Raw genomic sequence first — 25,161 nt, 5'->3', positions numbered from 1 at the left:
CATGCCGATGTGCTACCTACCTGTGAGAGAAGGACCTACCTGTGAGATGGTCAAACCATTGGAGAGGAGTACCTGTGATGCCCAGTGATGAGATGGTGGACAGAAGGATCTGATGATTCACAGTGTCAAAAGCAGCAGACAGATCCAGGATAATGAGAACTGATGATTTAGAAGCAGATTTTGCGGTCCGCAGGGCTTCTGTGACCGACAGTAATGCAGTCTCAGTTGAGTGCCCTTTCTTGAAGCCAGATTGGTTGACCTCCAGCTGGTTATTCTGAGACAGGAAAGATGATACTTGATTGAAAGCAACTTGTTCAAGTGTTTTTGCTATGAATGGTAGGAGAGAGACAGGTCTGTAACTGTCTACAAGTTATGTGTTTAATGTTGTTTTTTTAAGCAGTGGAGTTACCCGAGCCTGCTTGAATGCTGTAGGGAAAATGCCAGAATGGAGGGATGAGTTAATGATGTGTGTGAGTGCTGGTAAAAGTGTGGGAGAGATGGCTTGTAGAAGGTGTGAGGGGATTGGATCTAGAGGGCAGGTGGTAGGATGACTGGAGAGAAGATTAGACTGATTCATACTCAGGTCAGATGGGTCTTTTGATTTGCGCCATTTCCTCTCTGCTGCCCTCTTTAATGACTGATGAGGAATATTAAGATGAAAACTGACATGGAAGAATAAATCTAAAACTAGATACTAGTAAACTTGGATTTTGTTAATTAGGGACTCAATGATTTTCTTTTTGGTTCTAATATGTCAATTGAACCAGAATGTAATGTTGGAAAAGAGTCTGGAAAGAGTCTCACATCCAAAAGGTCCCTCAAAGATCATCTGCGCCGTCACTCTGGAGTGAGATCATTCAGCTGTGATCAGTGTGATAAAACATTTGTTTTGGAATCAATCTTGAGAAGACACCTTCTCACAATAAGAAAGAGTTTTTCACAATTGGATGATCTAAAACAGCATGAGTGTATTCATACTAGTGTGAGAGCTTATGTGTGCTTTGACTGTGACAAGACTCTATTATATCCTGCAACTTAAAATCACGCCAGAGAATTCATACTGGAGGAGAGAAGCCGTACCAGTGCTCTTCATTTGGGAAGAGTTTCGCCAAATTAGCTACTCTACAGAGATATAAGAAAAAGCATTGCCTGAAGGTTACTAAATGAGCAAATTTTCATGTTCTGGTCCATGGCTCACAAGTAATTAAATAATTTGACATTCAGATTCAGACATTATATATGTATGTACACTGTAAAAAATATCTACTTGGTTCTACTTAAAATCATAAGTTAAGCAGCTGCCCCAAAATTTCAAGTAAAAACAAAATGGATTAATGAATTGTTTTAACTCATTATTTTGAGTCTTGTTAAGCTGTGAATTGCTTTCTGCGAGTCAACATGACTATACAATTATTGTTGTTTCAACTTTGCTATGCAAGTTCAAAATAAAGTGAACTCATTAATGAGCATTCTGTTCACTTATCCCCATTAGTGGGTTCAACTTAGTAATTTCAATTAAGTAATGTCTTTGAATTAGGGTATCAAGTTAAGATGATCTAAAAGAATGTCTTTTTTTAACTTAACAATTAATTATAAAAACACACAAATTGGAGTACAAAACATTTTTATTTTTATTAAAACCAATGTTAAGCCAATACAAGCTATACATAAACACTTCAATCATGCAATCATCTCAAACTTGTAATCAATACTTTTTTTGGTACCAAACTTCAGTTGGGTGTGGGTCACATAATGGGTTGTGTGTGAGCTTACACTATGAGGGGGTATCCCAAGCAGACTCCATAAGTATTCTCAGTGTGTGTATAGAAGGTGGATGATGGGAAGTGTTTCCTGCAGTTGTCTGCACTGCCTGTTGTCAACCAAGAAGTTGGTCATGCTGAATGTAGGCTAGATAGACCAATAGACACATACAGCAGTATAGCGATCTATATTCAGCACCTCCAAAAAAAATCACAGCCTGTCATCCAAGTTGTTTATCATTGTTATTGGTGTGTGACCTAATGAGGTTAAGTTCACTGATGATCACTGCAGGAAACATCTCACCTTCTATATGCATGTGCACAGCCCTCTGCTTGTCATATCCCCATTAGGTCACCCAAAGCTGTACTGAACACTATTCATATTCACCCAATAGAAAATACATTCCTTTAAAAGCATTAGCTTTTTTCCTTACACAACACTGAAATATTGAACAGGTTTTAAATGTAAACATTTAAAAAACCTTTTAACATTAATCTCACAGATCCAGCTGACTTATACCAGAAGCTGTGCTGAACCCCAAACACAAACAAACTAAAACTTCAGACTGCAGCTGGTTGATTTCAAATATTTGAAACTTGAATACAGTATACTTGGACCCCATTATTTGAACAATATTCAGCATTAAATGTATTCAGTCCAACAAAAGTAAATGTATCAAGTCCAACAAAAAATCAGGACAAAAATAAACAGTGTTGAGGTTTTTTTTTGCAAACATCCGGTGCCCAATTTTACAATTCTCAGCTCGTCTACTCGCGTCTTTCTTCAGACAGTCCAAAATGGCTTTCAGTGCAGGCTTCTTTGCCGACTTGGTCGCAGCTTCGTACACTTCCAGCAGTCTTGGTGCCAGGTCATCAAGTCCGTCGAGGTACGACTCGAGAAGGTCTGTGCTCACGACTCTTTTGAACTCTGCCCGAACCTGAGGCACAAAAAAGACAAAAAGGTTAAGAAATTAGAGAAGATTTTCAAAGCATAGAGTCACAATTTAGTAAGCTAAGGTTGTCTGTTGTCAAAGGCTTTCATCCACTCAGTAATACTAAACACAATCCTCTCACTTATCTGTATGCACATTCATGCCACCATTTGGACTAAAAAAACAAACATTTCTGAATGGACCACAGTACAGTATCAGACATCTCTCTATTACTTCCTGGAGGGAAGCTCATACATTGATATCTAGTCATTGGATTAAGTGATTAATCTTAGGCTGAGTGTTGTCTATTGTTATACCTGTCTCTCACAGAACATGGCCGGCCATCTAGCTATGACATCCCCAATGAGAGGTTGATCCCCTACGATCTTCTTTCTGCGCTTGGAGAACATGGCAGACATCAGCTCATCTATCTGCTGGTGATCTGGGTCTTTTTTCAGCACTTCCACCTGAATTGGATTGCACAAGCACAAAGGACACATACTAAGACAAAATAGTAGGCTTCACAGACACAAAAGCAAAGTGTAGGTAGTTAGTATGAAATAGGCAGGTATGTATGCAGTAATATTAGACAGGTATGATGTGCATGTGTGTGTATGATGTACCTCCATCATCCTCCGCTTTTCTTCCATGTCTTCATCACTCAGTCCTTCAGGGGGATCTGGACAGTAGTGGACCTCACCCTTCTTTGACGTCTTCATACGTGGTCCCTTGGCTTCTTCTCCTTTTCTTTTATTGACCCTCACCTCATTTCGATGGAAAGGCGTCTGATATCCGTCTCAGAGAGGACAACTCGCAGCAGCATCGTGGACCACTTTGGCCTGAAATTGGAGAAGAAAAAAGGTTTAATTCATTGTATACATACAAACAAATGGTTACTACTGAAAAGATTTGGAAAACACTTCAAGAGGGTTAATTCTTTTGGATCAGGCTGTTAAATTATATTTTGCAGGACACCCAACACCTGGGTTGCTCCTAGAGAGATTTGGGAAACATTGCAAGAGGGCTAATTCTTCTACATCAGGGTAGAAAAACACAAACTTACAGCAGCCTTAATTCAACAAGAATGTTCTAGGAGCGGTTAACAGGCGACCCTGGACAAGGTATGACACAAGTGGCATGTAGTCAATGAGATCCTCTGGTTTCACCAAGATACACTCAGCAGGACTTTTCTTCACAAGATGGTAACTCCTCAAATGCTCCACATAGTAAGTCAAAAAAGGTTCAACAAAGAAACAAACATGACCAGCCAGCACAATGCATATTTCCAAAATCCTTCCAAAGTTGGGTTGTCCACTTGTACTTCCAACAGAAAGTATCATTCACTTTGAATACTGCATTCCATTTAAGAAGACATTAGGGGTCAGTCCAACTGTGTCAACATCACTGAATCTATTCAAGATTGCTAGTCTAAGACCACCATCTAAGACTCCCAGGCACACATCAGTCACTTTTACTGTCTCAATCTCAGGCTTGAAAATGCTGGGCATTTCAAGATTATATGCCAGCATAAGTTGGTGTCTTGAGGCAAGGGTAAGCAGAATGTTTTTAAAGTTATTGGCATCACGCACTACCTTCTTAAAGAAAGAATGCTTAGCCTCAAACCTGATTGTCCAACACTCTATTAAGGGTCCAAATCTTTGAATAAGGCAAGGATAATGTTCAATAAAGTGATGTTTGGGGCGCAATTTGTAATCCGGGAAAACTGTCAGTAGTAACTGTCTATGATCCGATATTTTGGACTGCAAATAACACAGTGAGTCTTCAGTGTGATATGGAGTCGCTAAGAGCTCAACCAAGTCTTTCAGCTCAAGGATTACTTCCCATGTTTGATCCCCTTCTGGAACACGGTGGCCGATGATGAGGGTAAGGAAACGCACAAGACTCCAATTTTCGTGGCTATTACCACCTACAGTTCCACTCTTTTGAAAAGTTGAAGGAATTTTCTGAGGACAATTTGTCTTATCCGAGAATTTAAAAGGGAAGCTCTGTATTTCACTATTAAGCTCCTCTAATGTGAAATACTTCTTTGAAATCAAGTCTGATCACAGACTTAGTTCTACAGGCACAATCCCTTCCAGCACATCGTGTAAAAAATCAGGTGGAAAGCCTGTGCATGTGTGAAAACCTGTCAGGCTGTTGAGAGGGCAGTCTCGTTTCACACCATCAACAGATGCAAGGTCCCTCTGTTTCAAGACATTTAAAGCTTCATCAAATGATTCTGGTGACCTTAAAACAAAGTTCCCATTTCTAACATCACACGTTTGTATGTCTTGACGACTAGCTAGTCAAAACCTACAAAACTTCTCAACATTGAAAGACTCTTGGAATCCACCTAAGGAATGTGCTGCCAAGTTGTCAGCCGCAACGAACAAGATGGTGCCTTTAACATTACACCCTAGCTTCTCTACAAACACACCTACTGTTTCAAGACATTTAATATCTTCAATCAGTGGCTTCAAAACACGATCATAACCATAAATCCTGACATGCTCAGCCTTGCACAGTAAAGCAAGGTAGACTGATGACAATGCTGACTTGTATCTAGAGGGTAAATTGCCAATAACCCAATACACACCACAGACAAAAAAAAAAAAAAAAATGTTTTATGTGCCCAAGGGATTGCAGATTTCAAAGTCGTCAATATACAAAGTAATAGCTACACTTAGTTCTTGACCTGAGAGGATTCCATTCGATTTATAGAAGTCACCATCCAGAAATGACTTGTAGTAGCCAGACTGCTCAACAGGTTTGTTTTTCCCCAGTGCTTGCAGTACCTCTTCTTTTTTAAGAAGATCTGAAAGTAACTTTAGAATAGGGATATAGATAACAGTATGAAACTTTTCTTGTCTGTTGAAAAGATATTCGACAGGTTCAATGACACTAAAGTTATTTTTGTAATATAACTGTCTTTTGTAGTATGTGCCTAAAGATCCTTCTCTTGAAAGGAAATTAAGTGGGTTAGCACTTTGAAATAGTTCGGTCAAGGATGTCAAACATTCCTCAGATGTGCAATTATGCTTCTCCAAAACATTCTCAATTGACTCCCTAGTTATTTGTCCAGCACATTTTCAATATCAAACAAATCATCCACAATTTCTTGAATCGCAGACTTTGACACATTAAGGACAGCTTGCAGTCGAAGGAAAAGGGATGCAATTCTGCGCTCAACTGACTTCTGTGTAGGCTGAGAGTCAGGTTCAGTCACTGAAACATCTGGTGACTCTAAATCAAAGTTATTCTGTTCATCATTGACAGAAGCTTGACTTTGACAATGAATAATAAGTTCAGGTTTGAAATTATTGAATGTAGAAGACTGATGATATCGGCTTCTGTGAGCAGTAAAAGTCGAGGCTACTCTAGATGTAAAACAGCACCCCACAAATGGGCAATTCACAGTCTCTCTTTTTATCAAATGTCTCTTTAAATGAAGAAAATGATGTTTGATATTGCTTGGCGCTGAAAAAGTACAAAGTTCACAACGAAGTTTAGCAACGGGACTGGTTCCTTGTTTGTGGTCCGTCAAATGTTTTAAAAGTTCCACATGGGATTGAAAGACGGTAAGACAATTCGGGTAAATACAACTAAAACCTGTTCTTCCACGTCCATGCTTGTCCTTGTAAAGAAGATATTTTGATCTTTTGAATGTACGAGGCAAAATTGCAAAACTTACAAGTCCACTTCATCAAATGAGTAGCTGAGCCTGGTAAATCATAAAACACCTGAAACGGATGTATGAATTGTTGGATTGCTCGTTAGCACTAGCTAACGCGACCGATGTTCTGTAATAAGAAACAATAATGAGCTTGCAGCAACCGAGCGGCTGCTAATAATCTAGCACTAAGGGCGCTTTCACACTGGCAGTTTAGTGCGGACCGGGGCACGGTTCGCATGAAAAATCGCTAATGTGAACGCTGTCATCGGACCCGGGTGCGCACTAGAGTACCGAACCCGAGACTACCTGGAGGAGGTGGTCTGAGCTCGGTTGCTCCCGAACCGTGGCGCGGTTCGCGTTAATGTGCAAGCAACACGGACTCGGGTGCGCGCTTGTTCAGGAAGTATAGTATCCCGCGCATGCGTATCACTGTCGATATCATTGTTTCCTCACACACGACAACCATGAGTGGCAGGGGAACGTTGTGGGACACTGAAGAGGTGATGTCTCTCACTATGTTGTGCATAATAGCACCAAAAAAACAGACAAATTACAGCTATGCTCAGTCGAGTTGTATTATCCATGCATTTTCCGTGTGCGTTTGCGATGACGTAAGATCACTGCAAACGCACCTGGGTTCGATACAACTAATTGAGTGTGAAACCAGACCAACGCTGCGGGGGGCGCCGGGAACGAGCGCACTCGGGTTCGGACCGCAGCAAACGAACCCAGTGGAAAAACGCCCTAAGTTAGTTTGTTGGTATCGCCGCCATGATCGACAGGCAGCTAACGTTACTCAGCTCGCACTGGCAAGCAGACCCCAGCAAGAACAACCGCCTCAGTGGTTCTCCAAAATTATTTTGCAGTCCTGGGCATGAACATACACTACCGTTCAAAAGTTTGAGGTCAGTAAGATTTTTTATGTTTTTAAAAGAAGTATCTTCTGCTCACCAAGGCTGCATTTATTTGATTAAGAATACAAACAAAAACAGTAATACTGTGAAATATTATTCCAATTTAAAACAGCTGTTTTCTATTTTAATATATTTTATTTATTTCTGTGATCAAAGCTGAATTTTCAGCATCATTACTCCAGTCTTCAGTGTCACATGATCCTTCAGAAATCATTCTAATATGATGATTTGATGCTCAAGAAATATTCATCATCATCAATGTTGAAAACAGTTGTGTACAATTTTTTTTTCAAAATTCTTTGATGAATAGAAAGTTCAAAAGAACAGCATTTATTTTAAAATAGAATATTTTCTAACATTATAAATGTCTTTACTGTAACTTTTGATCAGTTTAACTTATCCTTGATGAATAAAAGTACTGATTTATTTGATTTCTTTCCCCAAAAAATTTAATACAAATTCTTACTGACCCCAAACTTTTGAACGGTAGTGTTTAATGTTACAAAAGCTTTAGATTTTAGATAAATGCTGTTCTTTTGAACTTTCTATTCATCAAAAAATGTTGAAAAAAATTTGTACACAACTGTTTTCAACATTGATAATAATAATGAATGTTTCTTGAGCATCAAATCATCATATTAGAATGATTTCTGAAGGATCATGTGACACTGAAGACTGGAGTAATGATGCTGAAAATTCAGCTTTGATCACAGGAATAAATTACAGTTTAAAATATGTTAAAATAGAAAACAGCTGTTTTAAATTGGAATAATATTTCACTAGTACTGTTTTTGTTTGTATTTTTAATCAAATAAATGCAGCCTTGGTGAGCAGGAGATACTTCTTTTAAAAACATAAAAAATCTGACTGACCCCAAACTTTTGAACGGTAGTGTGTTTGGCCTTGACATACGGTCTATCAGAAATGGTGTTTTCTACAACAGTTTACAATGAAAACTGGTATCGTCTCAGATAAATCATCTCTGACTGAACTAAAAGACTGAACTGCTAGCAAACGTGTTCTAGCTAACGTTAACGGTCGCTGAAATGTGCCTCGCTTAAATTACATCACAGTTGTTGCACATATCAAAAGGTAACGATAGCTAACGTTAATCACGTTATTGGCTTCATCAACACACATTCTTAATATCTACAAAACGCGAACACTTACTAATAGCGAACTTGTTCACGCCAACCCGACTCGTCTTGTCTGACGGAAAAATGAGGCACCCGGCCGATTGAAGTTTGATTGCTTGCTGGCGCGTAAACTTTTTCGTCTCGAGGCCTGGCTTCGTCGGTAGTCCCCCGCACATGCGCAAAGAGCTGTCCTCCATTCAATCTGCAACACGCCAAAGACTTGTTCCCCACTCAATTTAAAATGGCAAGTTCATTCAAGCACCTGGAATTTGTGATTCATTGAAGTAACTTATGAACCTAAATTGGAAGATTGAAAACTCAAACAATTGTGTTGAAATTTCATTACACATTATTTTATGTGTTAATGACATATATAAGTAATCATAACTTTTTGATCAGATAATGTTTTACAGTATATGTATGTGTGTGTAAATACGTGTGTGAACGTCTGATCATGGTGCAGAGCTTAGGTTAGTGCTCATATATGTAATGAAAATATTATTAGACCTTTTAAATGTTCTTCTGCGTTTCTATAGACCTTATGTAGCCCCGCCCCTTTTCAGCGCTGCACTCGCTGTCTTTTGACTTCCGGTCTGTATTTTCACAGCGATTTTGCGTGTTTATTAATGAACGGCTCGTTTTAAAATCTTCCCGGTCGACTGACATTTGTTAAGTCATCTGCTTTAAACATTACAGTCCTCATGATAATGTTCGTTAACTTTACATTAAGTAAATCCACTTCAAAAGCTAATTACTCCTGGACAGCAATGCCATAGAAATATACAGAGCGACCGCAAAACGGAAGTTAAAAGACAATGTTCTAAAGATGGCGGTGCCCTCGTTTCTCTGGCGCATAAGGTCTATATAGGGATATATTTTTAAAATGAATCAAGGTGCCCTCAACTCAGTTTATTTCTCTCAGAGGTAATATTTTAATATGTCTGTATAATGAGTGTGTTGCAGGTCTGTCTACACTCCCACCTTTCCACAGCTTTACACGCCCATTTCTTGAGACAGATTTTCTTCTAGATGGAGACATTTGTTTTCATTTCAGCCATGTGTTCTTGTTGAGTTCATTGAAAGTTCATTCATATAGTGGTTTATTAAAAGAGACTCGAAGAGATCTTATCAGACTAAGTACATTTGCTATTTACTGAGAAATCTAAATCTGAAAACATGAACTGGGCCAAAGTCCCTTTCAGGGAAGTCATTTCAGTCAGCGCTCATCTTTAAAAGGCCTTTGATTATTTATGTCATGCATGTGCAGCTCGAACATCAAATTCTCCAAGCCACTAAGCTTAAAATTATATTTCATATTTAAAAATTACCAAAGAAATATGACAACAACTGTCATCAATTTTGTTTCTAAATCATGACAAAAAACAGATTTTTTTCAGTCTGGACCAGCCAATGAAGACCGGCCAATGAAGACCTTCATTTGCATGTGCAGTACTAAGTCCGCATCTCAGAACACAGACTGTTTCTATTTCAAATGGAGCTTCTAACGGCAGCTGTAGTGATGCAATGACTTAACCGATTGGCAATTGGCTCTTTAACCCTTGTGCGGTCTTCATTCAGGGGTTAGCAGCAGGTTCTTGGTGTCTCCAGAGACCCAAGGCAACAAAATGTAATTTTGTAACGAAATATGTTTTTTTGTTGTTTTTTTTTGTTTTTACAAATGTAATTTTACTGTTTTTTTGGGGTTTTTAACTACACATTTGTGCAGTTTTTGGAGGATTTATGATATCCAAAGAGAGCAAGATTTCAACTGAACTATGCATATAGGCTAAAAACAGATAATAGACTGTATGTGCCAAAATTTAATTTTACAACATTCTCTAAATGTGCTACTGTAAATTATGCAACAGTCTTTAGTGACAGAAATAACTGTAGTTTTAGGTAAATCTCATCTGAATGGCACACTATTCCTTTGTCTCTATTTTGCACACATCCCCACATTGAATTGATGTCTGATTACAGCAATCAACCTTTAATTCACTTAAATCATGAATAATCCAGAGTAGGGCTGTCACGATGTTAGATTTTTCACACCACGGTTATTGTGGCCAAAAGAATTCACGATATCGATATATCGCGATATCTATAGAATCTATTTCGGGTAGTTATCAGTCAAATTCATTTTTACTTTGTTTATATAGTTTTTCTTTTTTACCCAACAAACATAAGGATACTGATAGACAAGGCACATGCATTTTTTACTTCTTGCGTACTCAATCTATGGCAAATTCTTGTGAAGGAAGACAAGCATGTGAAGTTTATCTGGTTTCAAACTGAAGCAAAACACTGTCTGAAGGTTTCCTGAAGAACTGAAAAGCTCTTAAACCTATTGTTGCACCGGCGCCAATAAAGTCATGCAGATAGCAGATTTGAATAAAAAAATCAAGTACAAATACAAAAATAAGATGAGTAAAGAAAACGGGGTTCTTAATTTTAATAATCACCCTTTATTAATATATGAACACAGAAACCCCCTGTTAACAGTTAATGTCACGTTTCCCATTCCATGACTAGTAAAAAAATAGCCGCGTCGCGTCGACAACTGGAGGTATCGCACATGCACGCGCGTCTCAGTTTATGGCCAGCAATATCATTGTTTAAGGACATTATGGAATTGAGATAATGTCTGTACTATGTTATGATTACACTGTACAATTAAATAATAGTTGCTGAGTCTGTGATCTGAACACTTTACCTCAGAGCGTCCGTTAACTGAATGAATTGAGAATATCACCTGAAAATCCGATAACATCAGCAATTTTCATTCAAGCAGCTGATTTCTGTAAATTAATGTAAAATTAAATGTGAGGTTTGTAAGGGTGAAATCATTTACGATGATTTGAGACAAATATAACGTAAAGTTAATATAAAACGATGTAAATGACGCTCTGTGTCGCGGCAGGATTTTGAACATGGTCCTGAGCCGTTGCTGGGCGTCGCGGCCGCCGGTGTGTCTTCACTCATAGAGAATGTGTTCGAATTTTAAAGACGTGGCGCTGCGCTTTTTGTCCGGTGTGCGACCACCTTTAAGGTGCTGTTTTCTTTGAAGCCGAAGAACTCTGTTCTTAATACTGGCGAGCTTACTTTTTTCGGGTGTGGACAGAGTGTTCCACTCTAGCTGCGCGGGCGCTGACGAGCGCTGCGTCGTCTTCTTATTTGACAGGTGTCAGCGGGTGCAATACTGCCACCTGAGAGGTCAACCAGGTACTGGCGCTAGAGTATTTACGTGTCATGTTATCATAAGAGTCCTATTCATTTTAAACATTGTGGTTATCGCCAATACCGGTATATTGTCACTCTCTAAATTAACACGATGTCGATATTTCATGCTTTGAATATCACGATTATCGTCAACACCGGTATATTGCGACACCCCTAATCCAGAGTGATGGTAAGCGTGATGATCATCTGCTAAATGAGCAACAACGACCACAATTCACTCCTTCAGTCAGTGAAGCTCCCACAGCGTTCATGAGAGTTTAAATGCTGGGGAATATTCACATCTTCCCACAGGAGAAGAAGCAAGAAAGCAGGATGAATAACTCCAGGAGAAACTACAGACATACTATTGTAAAGATGGAGATTAAGGAAGAACCCTGCAGAATAAAAGTTGAAGATACAGAGAAACAAATAGGTTGGTGTTTTCCTTCATTCTCTTTAATGACTGATGAGGAACATTAAAGCTGCCGTCGGCAACATTTTTTTGATCACATTCAGTGTAATCGACACTATAATCCGACAGAACAACATAAATAAGGTGGTTTTAGAAAAAAACCCGAGCTTCTAACTCCACCTGGAGCGTGTTATTTGTTTTGCAAAAATCCAGCGCTCCCGCTTCATCAGGTCCAATCAGCGCAGGGGGGTGTGAGATCTGACTGTCAATCACAGGTCGTGCACACGCCACAGATCCCCCCTCACTCGCGCACGTTAATATCACATGCACACGCCACGCCTGAAGTTCGCCTGGAGATTGCATGAAGCGTGATGGCGGAGAGAAAATCTACTAACAAGCTTCCAACTCCTCGGTTATCTATGGATAGATTAGCCAGGGCTGCCTACCTCCGAGTCCATGGTGTTGATAGATGCTGAAGAGACGGACGCGTTCACAGAAAATCAGGTACACACGCACAGTGACGCACTGACGAGCACGACCTCGATGGGAGGGTGCTCGCTGGTAGTGGGGAGGGGCATGAGAGTTGTAAACATTCAAAATTTTGGCTAATCGACCCAATCTGCCAGACTTGCCGACGGCAGCTTTAAGATGAAAACTGGCACATAAAATACATATACAACTAGATACTAGTAGACTCAGTAGTAAACTAGATATGTGCTAAATTAAGAATTAACTTTGTTTCTCATTTGTCCTTTTTAAATTGAATTCAATATGTTGATTTTAGACCTGGTGGAAGTCAATGAAGACAAACACTATCATTTCAAAAATGAAGATGGAAACAACATTTCGCAGACGGAAAAGTGTTTCATACAAAAACGAACTCAAAAATCTGGAGTCAAAGGACCTTTAACCTGCTTTGAGTGTGGAAAGTGTTTCATTCAGAAAGGAAATCTTAACAGACACTTGAGAATTCACACTGGAGAGAAACCGTTCACATGCTCTCAGTGCGGAAAGAGTTTCACTCAGCAAAATTCTCTTAACTATCATCTGCGCCATCACACTGGAGTGAGATCATTCAGCTGTGATCAGTGTGATAAAACATTTGTTGTGGAATCAAACTTAAGAAAACACCTTAAAGTTCATACTGGTGTGAAGCCTCACGTTTGTTCTTTTTGTGGAAAGAGTTTTTTAATACTTCAATCTTTACAAGTGCATGAGCGTATTCATACTGGTGTGAGACCTTACATGTGCTTTGACTGTGGGAAGAGCTTTATTACATCCAGTAACTTAAAAAAACACCAGAGAGTTCACACTGGAGAGAAACCGTACAAGTGCTCACACTGTGGAAAGAATTTCTCTCAGTCAGGAAACCTGAAAGATCACGAGAGAGTTCATATTGGAGAGAAGCCGCACCAGTGCTCTACATGTGGAAAGAGTTTCACCCAGCTATCTCATCTACAGACTCATAAGAAAAAACGTTGGCCAAAGTTGTCTAATGAGCAAAGTTCATGTTCAGATCCATCACTTACAAATAATACACTTACAAGTAAATAATACATTCAGATTAATCAAAAGCTGGATGATTTGCTAAAATTAGTAGTGAAGTTTCATTGTTTGATAAGGGGGGACCTTTGGGGAAGGTCAAAATAATAGTTCAGAAAACTAGTGTTGCCATAAAACGATTTGTGAAGAGATATTTTGTTACTTTGTGGAGTTTAATTATTTTCATTAATAGTGCATATGAGGCATTTGTTTAACAGTAGCAACAGTAGTCTATTAAGTCACAATCCATATTTCAAACAACTTGAAGACTTTTTGCATTAAAATCACTCGACACGGTGAATAATGAACAAAATGGGATTTTATTTTATATATATATATATCCTATAACTCATTCTTTTGACTAAAACTGCAACTATCCATAATATGGACTCTGATTAACACCTCGGCCCATGAACAGTTCATCCCTCCAGCAGAGGGAGCCGTCACTTTAGTGGCACTTCCTGTTTGTATTCTCACTTCCTGTTTGTAGCTTTATAAGCCACGTGTTTCAGTGAACACATTGTGATTTGCAAAGTATTGGCAGTTTATCTGCTTTACCAAGCGGGTTTTTTTTCTTTTCTTTTTTTGTCATTGTCTGTCTGCCTGTCTTGCTGTGTTTGGATCGGTGTTTGGTGTTTTAAGCCCCCAACGGCGCCTTCCAGGCAGCGAGGGGATGGGTAGGTTTAAGGTTGAGGGTAGGGTTAGCTGCCTCTAAGGAGCCATTGGGGGCTTAAAACACCATTGAGCTGTGATTCTTGCCTGGACTTTCATTACATCTATTGCCTGTCGTCTTGGATTGTTTGACTTTGATTGTCTTTTACAATAAAGAACCTCTGCATCATGGATTCTGATCCACCTCCAGCTATGGGTTCATTACAGAGACAAACACATCACTGTTACCTCTTTTCCACCAGCAAGAACCGGGTACTAGTTCAGAGCCAGAGCTATTGCCAGTTTGGAGTTGGTTCGACTGACGAGCTTTCTAAGATCCGGTTTGCATTTCCACAGGCCAGAGAGCCACCACAGAGCCAGATCTTACGTCACTGTATACATCTCATGTTGCCCAGCAACGCTAGCATGGCAGCGCCAAACACAGACACACCAGGTTTGTTCGAGATGGTTCGGCTTCTCGCAGACCGATTGGCTCATGACATCAAAGCACTGTGAAAGTGATCCAAAAGCACAAGGAGTCGTATGCTCTCCAAACACTCCCATAGCTCCGATCGGTCCGCTCCGATGCATCTCGAACAAGCCTTCCATCAACAATGGCGGTTGTTGCGTTACTATTGATGCTCATGGCTTTGCGAACCTACATCGGCATCCAAACACGGCGAATCCAACGCATTCATGCAGCTAGCCGTAACTTGCATAGACGGAGATTACAATCGAGCTGCTATTAGCTCGATTAGCTGCAATTTAAAAAATGGCGGTCACAAGTTTCTGTTCTTCTTGTTGGTCACGGTAACCCTGCCCCCAGCCCCTTACGCAAGCGGTTCTTACTTCTAGCCCAGCAATGTTTTGGTGCTACTTAAAAACCACTTTTACTGGTTCAGAGCTGGTGCTTTGGGTGTCGAAAAACAAAGAACCGATTTTAAACTAGGCTCTGGCTCCGAAGCAGCACTAGCACAGCCTTGGTGGAAAAGGGGTATGAGAGAAGATGAAATTGCTCATGAAAATTGTATGTGTTCTGTGTCTTTGGCAGTTGGTGATTATAAATGGTTACTTCCTGGTTTTCGATAAGCCAGCTTGCGCATTTCCAGTGAACTGTTAGCTGTCATTCTGTACCTTGTACATTGTTACAAAACCATCAATGGTTGACTTTTTAATGTTGAATTTATATTTTAAAGCACACTTACCTAATTTGCCAATAAACCAGTTTTATTAATTGCAACAAAGACATGAAGCTAATGGGAACGTTGGAATAAGAAACACAATGTCTGTAATTGGACACGCACACACCACATTTATCCAGCACTTCAAATGTTATTTTAATATGATGACCAAAAGCATTATTTGTTGGATGGATAGATGGAAAGATAGGCTATTCTATAACTTTTCTAAATAACTATTTTTATTTATACCGAACATTTTATAACACACCTCTCCATGATATGAGACTTTCTATCTCATTCTCACTTTAAATTAAATATGGAACTTTGCAGCGTCTCGAACATGCGTAGGCCTACTAAAAATGCAGTGACACATTTAAAATACATTCAACTTTTTACATTTCGTTTTTTTCCTCTTCACTGACTGCATCTCGTTTTTAACGTGTGAATGGCACTTAACTGATTGAAAAATGAACAGCACATCCTTATATCAATGTTGTTATTGTTTAAGCAGACAGATTTCCTCGAACATTAAAGGGATAGTTCATCCAAAAATTAAAATTAGCCCATGATTAACTAACCGTGAAGCCATCCTAGGTGTATATGACATTCTTCTTTCAGACGAATCCAATCGGAGTTATGTTAAAAAATGTCTTGGCTCTTCCAAGCTTCATAATGGCAGTGAATGGCTGTATGTCTTTGGAAGTCCATCAAAGTGCATCTATTCATTATTAAATGCGTCTCCGGGGGTTAATAATGGCCTTCTGAAGTGAAGCGATGTGAACTTGACGCACAATGTAATGACGGCAATTGACGTCTCTCACGGTTCAAACAAACAGGGCTGGGCAACCACGTTCATCATTACGTTGTGCGTCAAGTTCAAGTGTTACTCTTTTGGCGTAAATCGATGCGTATGGCCATTTGCCGGAAGCTATATTTTAGTCGATAAAGTTTTAAATATGGATATTTGTCTTACTTGAGCGCATCGCTTCACTTCAGAAGGCCTTTATTAACCCCCCAGAGACGCGTGGAGCACTTTAATCATGAATGGATGCGCTTTGATGGACTTCCAAAGACATACACCCATTTACTGGCATTATAAAGCTTGGAAGAGCTAGGACATTTTTTTATATATATATTCAGGGTGAGTAAATCAGGGGCTAATTTTCATTTTTGGGTGAACTATCCCTTTAAGTTTATCAACATTTAATAGTATAAGTCAAAGAGGGGAAGGTTTAACTGAACTATGCATAGGCTAAAAACAGATAATAGCCTAATATAATAATACATTTCACAAAACATTTCTAGATGTGCAAGAAATAACTGTAGTTTTAGGTAAATCTCATCTGAGTGATTCTTTTGTCTGTATTTTGCACACATTCCCACATTTAATTAGTGTCTGATTACAGCAATCAAACCTTAATTAAATTAAACCATGAATAATTGAGAGTGATTGTAAGTGTGATGATCATCTGCTAATTGAGCAACAACGGCCACAGCGTTCATGAGAGTTTAAATGCTGGGGAATATTCCCATCTTCCCACAGGAGGAGCAGCAGCAAGCAGGAGGAATTACTCCAGGAGAAACTACTGACATACTATTGTAAAGATGGAGATTAAGGAAGAACCCTGCAGAATAAAAGATGAAGATACAGAGGAACAAATAGGTTGGTGTTTTCCTTCATTCTCTTTTATGACTGATGAGGAATCCATACAATACATCAATACAGCTCAAATTAGATACTAGTAGATTCGGCAGTAAACTTTGTGCTAAATTAAGAACTAACTTTGTTTCTCATTTATCCTTTTTAAATTGAATTTAATGTTTATTTTAGACCTGATGGAAGTGAATGAAGACAAACACCATCCTTTCACAAATGAAGATGGAAAACTAACATATAAAAATGAAGACAAACATCTGTTACAAAAACGTCATAATTTGAAAAATGAAGATGGAAATGCAGTCGTTTCAAAGACTGAAGAGAATTTCACACAAAAACAATTTGGAAAATCTGGAGTCAAAGGATCTTTAACCTGCTCTGAGTGTGGAAAGTGTTTCAGACAGAAATCAGACCTTAAAAGACACGTGAGAATACATACCGGAGAGAAGCCTTATACATGCACTCAGTGTGGAAAGAGTTTCATTCGAAAAGAACACTTAAATGATCACATGAGAATTCACACTGGAGAAAAACCGTTCATTTGCTCTCATTGTGGAAAGAGTTACAGACATCAAGGACACCTAAGTGTGCACATGAAAGTTCACACTGGAGAAAAACCGTTCACATGCTCTCAGTGTGGAAAGAGTTTCATATCCAAAAGAAATCTCAACTATCATCTGCTCTCTCACTCTGGATTGAGATCATTCAGCTGTGATCAGTGTGATAAAACATTTGTTGTGAAATCACACTTAAGGGCACACCTTAATGTTCATACTGGTGTAAAGCCTCACTTTTGTTCTTTTTGTGGAAAGAGTTTTTTACTACTGCAAACTTTACAAGTGCACCAGAGTATTCATACTGGTGTGAAACCTTATATGTGCTTTGACTGTGGGAAGAGCTTTATTACATCCAGCAATTTAAAAACACACCAGAGAGTTCATACTGGAGAGAAACCGTACAAGTGCTCACACTGTGGAAAGAGATTCACCCAGCTATCTCATCTACAGAATCATAAGAAAAAACATTGCCCAAAGTTGTCTAATGGGCAAAGTTCATGTTCAGATCCATCGCTTACAAATAACACACTTACAAGTAAATAATTTGACATTCAGATTAAAGGTGAACTAAGTAACTTTTTTTTACCTTAACTGAACAGCTTCGGAGTCATTGGAATGGTTATATTACTTATTTCGGGTTGAATGGTGGTCGTTTCGCACCCCCCTGGTGCCCGTGAGCGGAAAATACGCACTTGCAACTTTGAGCCGGCGGGCCGCCGGCCGCTGCGTCAGGAAGTCTCGCGTGATATCAGGTCTCGCGATGTAAACAATTGCTTTACGGCCAAAAGAAATCTGCTAAAATGCTGTCATTATTGCGCTCCCTCACGCTGTCCGAACCCGAATGAAGAAGACGTTTGAAAGAATGTCCCGTCTGCTTTGATGTCGTTGATCTATAGCCTCTGGTGTCTGAGAATCACCACCGAGTTTTTACAACAGTGTTGTCAAATATCTATTCCGAAGCTGTGGGGGGAGCTCTAGAGAGAAACCTGCGAAAAAGCGAGAATACAGCGAAGAAGTCCCGAAGCTACTGAGTGCTGCTTTAATCAAAAGCTGGATAATTTGCTAAAATTAGTAGTGAAGTTTCATTGTTTGACAAGGGGGAACCTTTAAAGGGATGCGTTTTGTTTCTTTGTGGATTTTAATTAAAATAATAATTTTCTCTTGCCTCGCTGTGTTTGGAACCTTGCCTGGACTTTTATTACATCTATTGCCTGTCGTCTTGGATTGTTTGACTTTGATTGTCTTTGACAATAAAAAACCTCTGCAACATGGATTCTGATCCACCTCCAGCTATGGGTTCATTACAGAGACAAACACATCACTGTGAAAAGATGAAATTGCTCAGGAAAAGTGAATGTGTTCTGTGTCTTTAGCCGTTGGTGATATGCATGGTTACTTCCTGGTTTTCAATAAGCCAGCTTGGGCATTTCTGGTGAACTGTTAGCTGTCATTCTGTACCTTGTACTTCGTTACAAAACCATTAATGGTTGACTAACGTATTTATATTTTAATCCACACATAACTAATTTGCCAATAAACAAGTTTTATTAATTGCAATAAAATCTTGAAGGTAAATGTTGGAATAAGAAACACAATGACTGTAATTTGATACGCGCACACCACATTTATCCGGCACTTCAAATGTTATTTTTAATGTATTGACCAAAAACATTATTTGTTCATTCTTCTGGAATTGTCTCCATTTGTAAAACCGAACGTTTCAAGTTGTAGGAAACCCAACATTAGACAGAAAGCACTGTAATTTAACAATAAAAAAGACATTTATTTGGCATTATAACCAGTAAATGGCGACAGAGGAGCATTTATTGGCTCATAATAGCCATTTCCTGTAGCCTAATAATTTTTCATGTTTTGCTTTTGAATAAATATGAATGACTATAATTTATTGTCTTCTAGTACATTACTTTTGTTTCCTATTGGTTTCTGGAATTGCCAGTCTGCTGTAAACAAAGCCAAAACAACATTCCCATCTTGGCGGGAATCTTTGTGCATGTGTTCAGTATCAGTGTACTGGATCCGTGCATTATGCCTTAAAGTGACAGCAGCCTAATATTCCTACTGTCTGTTTTTTAAGCAGACAACAAAAGACAAGGAAATCACTAACTGTATTTAATTTCTACAGTGAAGATTATATGCAATGTTGTTTTACAATTGATTACTTTATTCAATTTCTGTTCCTGAAAACTACTGTTAGATAACTAAATAACCTGAAAAGTGCTGTTTATTTAATTTGTACCTTTGCTCTATTGTATTTATTTGTGCTGTTCCTTGTAGTTTGATTGCTTGTTCTTATTTTCTTTATTTTTATTTGACAGTAGTCCTTTTTTCCCAGTACATAGCACATACAGAACCCTACCAGAACCGTGACGCTAAAAGCGTGATAAAAACTGAACCATGAGTAATTTGAACCGTTGCACCCTTAGTATTAATTGGTCATATGTTGATGAAAAAGATCCGTCATCAGCCATTTCTTAAAAATGGCTAAAGATTCAGCTGCTCTAGTTGAGTTAGGCAGGTCATTCCACCAGCAGGGAACAGTCCAGGTAAAGGCCCATGAAAGTGATTTTGTGCCTCTTTGGGATGATGGCACCACAAGGTGCCGTTCACTTGCAGAACACAAGCTTCTGAAGGGCACATAAGTCTGAAGTAGTGAGTTTAGGTATAGGGGTCCAGAGCCAGTGGTTATGTAGACAAACATCAGTGCCTTGAATATGAAGCGAGCGGCAATTAGCAACCAGTACAAGTTTATGAAGAGAGGTGTGATGTGCGCTCTCTTCGGCTCATTAAAGACCGATCTCGCTGCTGCATTCTAGATCAGATACAGAGGTTTGACAGTGCATGCTGGAAGGGCTGCCAAGAGAGCATTACAATAGTCCGGTCTGGATAGAACAAGAGCTTGGACAAGGAGTTGTGTAGCTCTGATAGGAAGGGCCTGATCTTACAAGTCACCTTTATTTATATAGCGCTTTTTACAATACAGATTGTATCAAAGCAGCTTCACAGTGATAACATGAAAATAATACAACAAAGTTTGTTTCTAGAAGAACATTGCGTCATCGTCCACCTTAAGTAAGCCAGATGTTGAATATTAAATGTCCCCAACTAAGCAAGCCAAAAGCCAAGGTAACAGTGGCAAGCAACCAAATCTCCATCAGGTGACAGAATGGAGAAAAAAACCTTGGGAGAACCCAGGCTCAGTCGGGGGTCAGTTCTCCTCTGGCCAATGAGCGAACAGTGTATGATTATGATTCAGGCAGCGTTACAGGTCAGAAGTCAGATTGAATCACAACATTCAGAATATTATCCAGTTCCATCTGGTTGGAAGTCGGAGTCATCACGCAGGTATGGAGACGAGTTTGTTGAGGATCAGTGCCGATGGCTGTTATGTCGATGAGGCCTTCACAGGGCTGATGAGGCTGGCACTTCAGGGATGCGTCGTGGATGGGTCCAGGCGCAGGTCCACCATCTGATCTGGATACGGCCCGGGTCCGGCTGACTTCAGTAAACCTCGGAATAAACAGAAGGATTAACATTAGCGTAGATGCCATTCTTCTTATGATGTAACGAGTACATCAGGTGTTATAGGAAGTCTCCCCGGTTCCGGCTGGCCTAATCTATGCAGCCTAATAATCATTTAACTGATTTGAACAATAGAAATGTAATGTTCTATATGAATGCCAGGTAAAAGAGATGTGTTTTTAGTCTAGATTTAAACTGACAGAGTGTGTCTGCTTCCCGGAAAATGTTAGGAAGACTGTTCCAAAGCAGTCGATTATGATATTCTATCAACTGGCCAGAATTTTGAGATCGCAATAGACGTGAAGGACAATAATGCGTTAAGAGCTCGCTCAAGTACTGCAGAGATAAACCATTTAGTGCTTTGTAAGTAGTCAGCAATATTTAAAAATGTATACGATGTTTAATAGGGAGCCAATGCAGTGTTGACAGAACAGGGCTAATATGGTCATACTTCCTGGTTCTAGTAAGAACTTGAGCTGCTGCATTTTGGACCAACTGGACATTGTTTATTATGTGTGCAGGGCAACCACCCAGTAGAGCATTACAATAATCTAGCCTTGAGGTCATGAATGCATGAACTTACTGTTCCGCATTTTTCATTGAAAGCATATGTCGTAATTTATATATATTTTTAAGATGGAAGAATGCGGTTTTACAGATACTAGACACGTGACTTTCAAATGAAAGATTGGTATCAAAGAGCACACAGTATTCTGGGTTAATACGTGCAGAGGTTTTTTGCCCAATAATGAGAAACTCAGTTTTTTCAGAATTAAGTAGTAGGAAATTACTAGTCATCCAAATTGTTATATCAGCTATGCATTCTGTTAATTTTGTTAATTAGTGAGTTTCGTTGTGGCGTGAGGAAATATAGAGCTAAGTATCATCAGCATAACAGTGAAAACTAATTCCATACTTCCTGAAGTGTCAGCCGAGGTTGTTAACTAGACTCTCCCCTGTGAAGGCCTCGTCAACACGACAGCCATCGGCACTGATCCTCAACAAACTCGTCTCCAGAATGCGCGATCTTCAACCAGATGGAACTGGTTAATATTCTGAATGTTCTGATCCAATCTGACTTCTGACCTGTAATGCTGCCTGAATCATAATCATACACTGTTAATTCGTTGGCCAGAGGGGAACTGAGCGACTGATCCTGGTTTCTCCCAAGGTTTTTTTTCTCCATTCTTTCACCTGATGGAGTTTTGGTTCCTTGCTACTGACGCCTTTTTTGCTTTCCTTCGCCTTTGTCACCATTAGCTTTTGGCTTGCTTAGTTGGGGACATTTAATTTAATATTCAGCAATATTATTGATCCTATTATTGGCCTGCATTGACACCATTATATGAGAACTGAACTGAGCTGGACGATGACTTCATGGTTTTCTCCAGATTGGCTATATATATAAATTAACTCAATTAAAAACTTTGCGTTTAAAGAGCTAATAAAATATTTAGACTATCAATCAATATCAATATCAATCAAGATCAATATTTAGTGTCTAATTATTTACTTACTTGGCAAGTAGCGGTGTAATAAGCGGGATAATGTACATCCAGCCGGTTGTTATCTGCGAATAAACCCCCTTCAGGCTAATCCAAGACCTCATCACCCTGTCGGGGGTGTATTCAGATAACAACTGGCTGGATGTACATTATCCCTTACATAATACAGTCCTACAGTGTTGTGTTAGGCTGTAAATTAGTTTAAATTAGTGGAATTTCACAGACTAAAAAGAATTTCATGCAAAAATGTGTAAAGAGTTTTATAAAGGAAACATTAATATGCAAGTGAGAAATCACACAGATAAAGATATATTCTATTTCATTCCGGAGTTTAAATAATACTATTGCTTCCTCTTAACTTTTCAAGATCGGCTAGTTTCTCAAAACTTCACTACGCGAACAAAATGCTGGGTTTTGCCGTTCATTTAATTTTATCTCAACCTTAAAATAAAATAAAATTGAGCATGTATTTCTATTAGGTAAAATGTCGTAAATACATGACATTTAATCAAATTACATCGTCTTTCGTGTTCAAAATCCACACAAGCAGAGTGCAGATTGCATGCAGAGTCTGCTGCATTAGCAAATTGTGTAAATTACTGCCGTTCTCGACAATGCACCTTTGTAAAAGTGGAGATTTAACAATAAAGCATGAAGAACATATAGAGACAGACTGTGCAATAAAGATCCATTTGAGACTCAAACTCTCTTCGATACAAAAACATACCACACAGATGAGTTCTTGTTTTTAATGTTGATATTATACGAGCAAGAATGCAATGTTTCCCTAATATCCACACGATTGCAAATGTGACACTAATTTTATACAACAGTTCAACAAACAAAAGGGTAATATTAGGTGATCATTTTAAACACAGTATTAACAGTATTGTTTGCTCTATTTTGCAATGAAATAATAGTTCCAACGAAAGCCACAGCAGAACTGCAGCACTCTGCGGTTTTTCGTGAACGAATCGTGAGAGTCAAGGATTCAGTGACCCATTCATAAATACAGCTACTTGCTTCATTACTAAATGAATGACTCATTGACTCATTCATTAAGAGAGTGACTTAATTTAATTTAATATTTAAAAGTATAACTTTGTTTTTACCATCACTGCATGTTACTCTATTGAATTTATTTAAAGCATTAGGCTACTTATTATACATTTCAATAAAGGTGAAAAATATATTGGAAAATTATTTTAAGGGGGCAAATATGGTCCCTTAATGAAAAAGGTGTGACTGTAGTCTAAGAGGAAGGATGTAAATTCCTCAGGGGAGCGACACTCTAAAAAGTTTGGATATAAGCTAGTACGATATCTGAGCAACTTTCACTTTATCGTGATGCATTGCCTATTAAATTTAAATGTAAAGAATTCCCATCGCTGGAGTTCCGCCAGTAGCGGCGCTCGAGCAACCGAAGCAATGACACACATCCGAGTCTAGAAGAAGAAGAGAAGTGAGCGAGGGAAGGGGACATAAACACGAGAAGTGGAACACAGCCGTTCGTTCTGCTGTTTTTCAGACTGTGAGTACATTCAATTTTATAATTTATTAGGAGAAATCTAAATACAAACGACTAAACGATCGATTCAGTTCATTTAGTGAATCACTCAGAAATGAATCGAAATGAATCGACTGATATTGTTCACTACACTCGCGAAACGTAAACATTACTGACTAGTTTTTCACATTGCAATTTGTAAAGATTATGAGTTGTTTTCATTTTATGTAATGAACAAATTAAACCTGGCAAACAGAATTTTTAATGATAAATCATAACTAATGTCAGCAGGGCTCGATTTTTCTCTCTCCCTTGTTGATAAAATGACAAAAAGCTTCCCATGTAAAACCACAACCCATTAGATTTACAGTGCTGAGTAGCTATTATGTAAAACTTATCATGCAAATAAAACAGTTTTGTTCTAACATTCTGTTTAGGCTACCTGTAAATTATTAATGGAACAATCTGGCCCACAGAACTTGAGTTTTTAAGTTAAATGTCTGTCTGTACACACATTCACAGGTTTAATCGATGTCTGATTACAATAAACCCTCATCAATATTCTTTCAGCTTCTCTTTGAACTGAATTCAAGAATTTAAAGTTAAACAGTGCTGGAAATATAGAGCTCTTTTTCTTTTAATGACACAGTTCTTGAGAAGTTAAGTTCATTATTTGTTTGACATTATTTAGAGAAAGTGTTTGAAAATAAATCTCGATCTCTCAGGTATAACATCCTGGGAACAATTAACCTAACATCCTATTATTATTTCACACATCCAATTCGTAACCATTACAAGTTTAATTAATATTGTAATATTAAAATTAAAATTTAAACTATATGTTATATTATGAACTATGTGCAAAATAGTTTTGATTAAATATAAAGAGCGACATTTTATATTTTATTTTTAAATCATGAAACTTTGTTTAAAAAAAAAAACGTGTCCCGCATTTTCATGTCACTGCCGAAATGT

General features: G+C 38.6%; 2 protein-coding genes across 8 annotated transcripts in view; both read left to right on the top strand.

Annotated features, from left to right (window-relative positions):
• LOC309478147 (uncharacterized protein) overlaps nucleotides 1–25,161 on the top strand; it is a 206,570-nt gene that overhangs the window by 51,052 nt on the left and 130,357 nt on the right. For 2 of the 7 annotated variants that reach the window (XR_014198833.1, XR_014198834.1), the window contains exons 1-3: nucleotides 10,102–12,067; nucleotides 12,831–17,083; nucleotides 17,252–24,210. The gene's annotated coding sequence lies outside the window, so the exon portion shown is untranslated. Of the gene's footprint in view, nucleotides 12,068–12,830; nucleotides 17,084–17,251; nucleotides 24,211–25,161 lie in introns of those variants that run through there. The other 5 variants (XR_014198831.1, XR_014198832.1, XM_082141718.1 and 2 more) reach the window with 5 other exon arrangements.
• LOC309478149 (uncharacterized protein) overlaps nucleotides 1–25,161 on the top strand; it is an 88,077-nt gene that overhangs the window by 7,966 nt on the left and 54,950 nt on the right. The window lies entirely within an intron of this gene.

This window comes from Leuciscus leuciscus, assembly GCF_965113295.1.
Source record: "Leuciscus leuciscus genome assembly, chromosome: 16".
In the NCBI taxonomy this organism is placed as follows: domain Eukaryota; kingdom Metazoa; phylum Chordata; class Actinopteri; order Cypriniformes; family Leuciscidae; genus Leuciscus; species Leuciscus leuciscus.
Note: the sequence above shows the minus strand (reverse complement) of the source record. Positions and strands in the feature narration are given on the sequence as shown.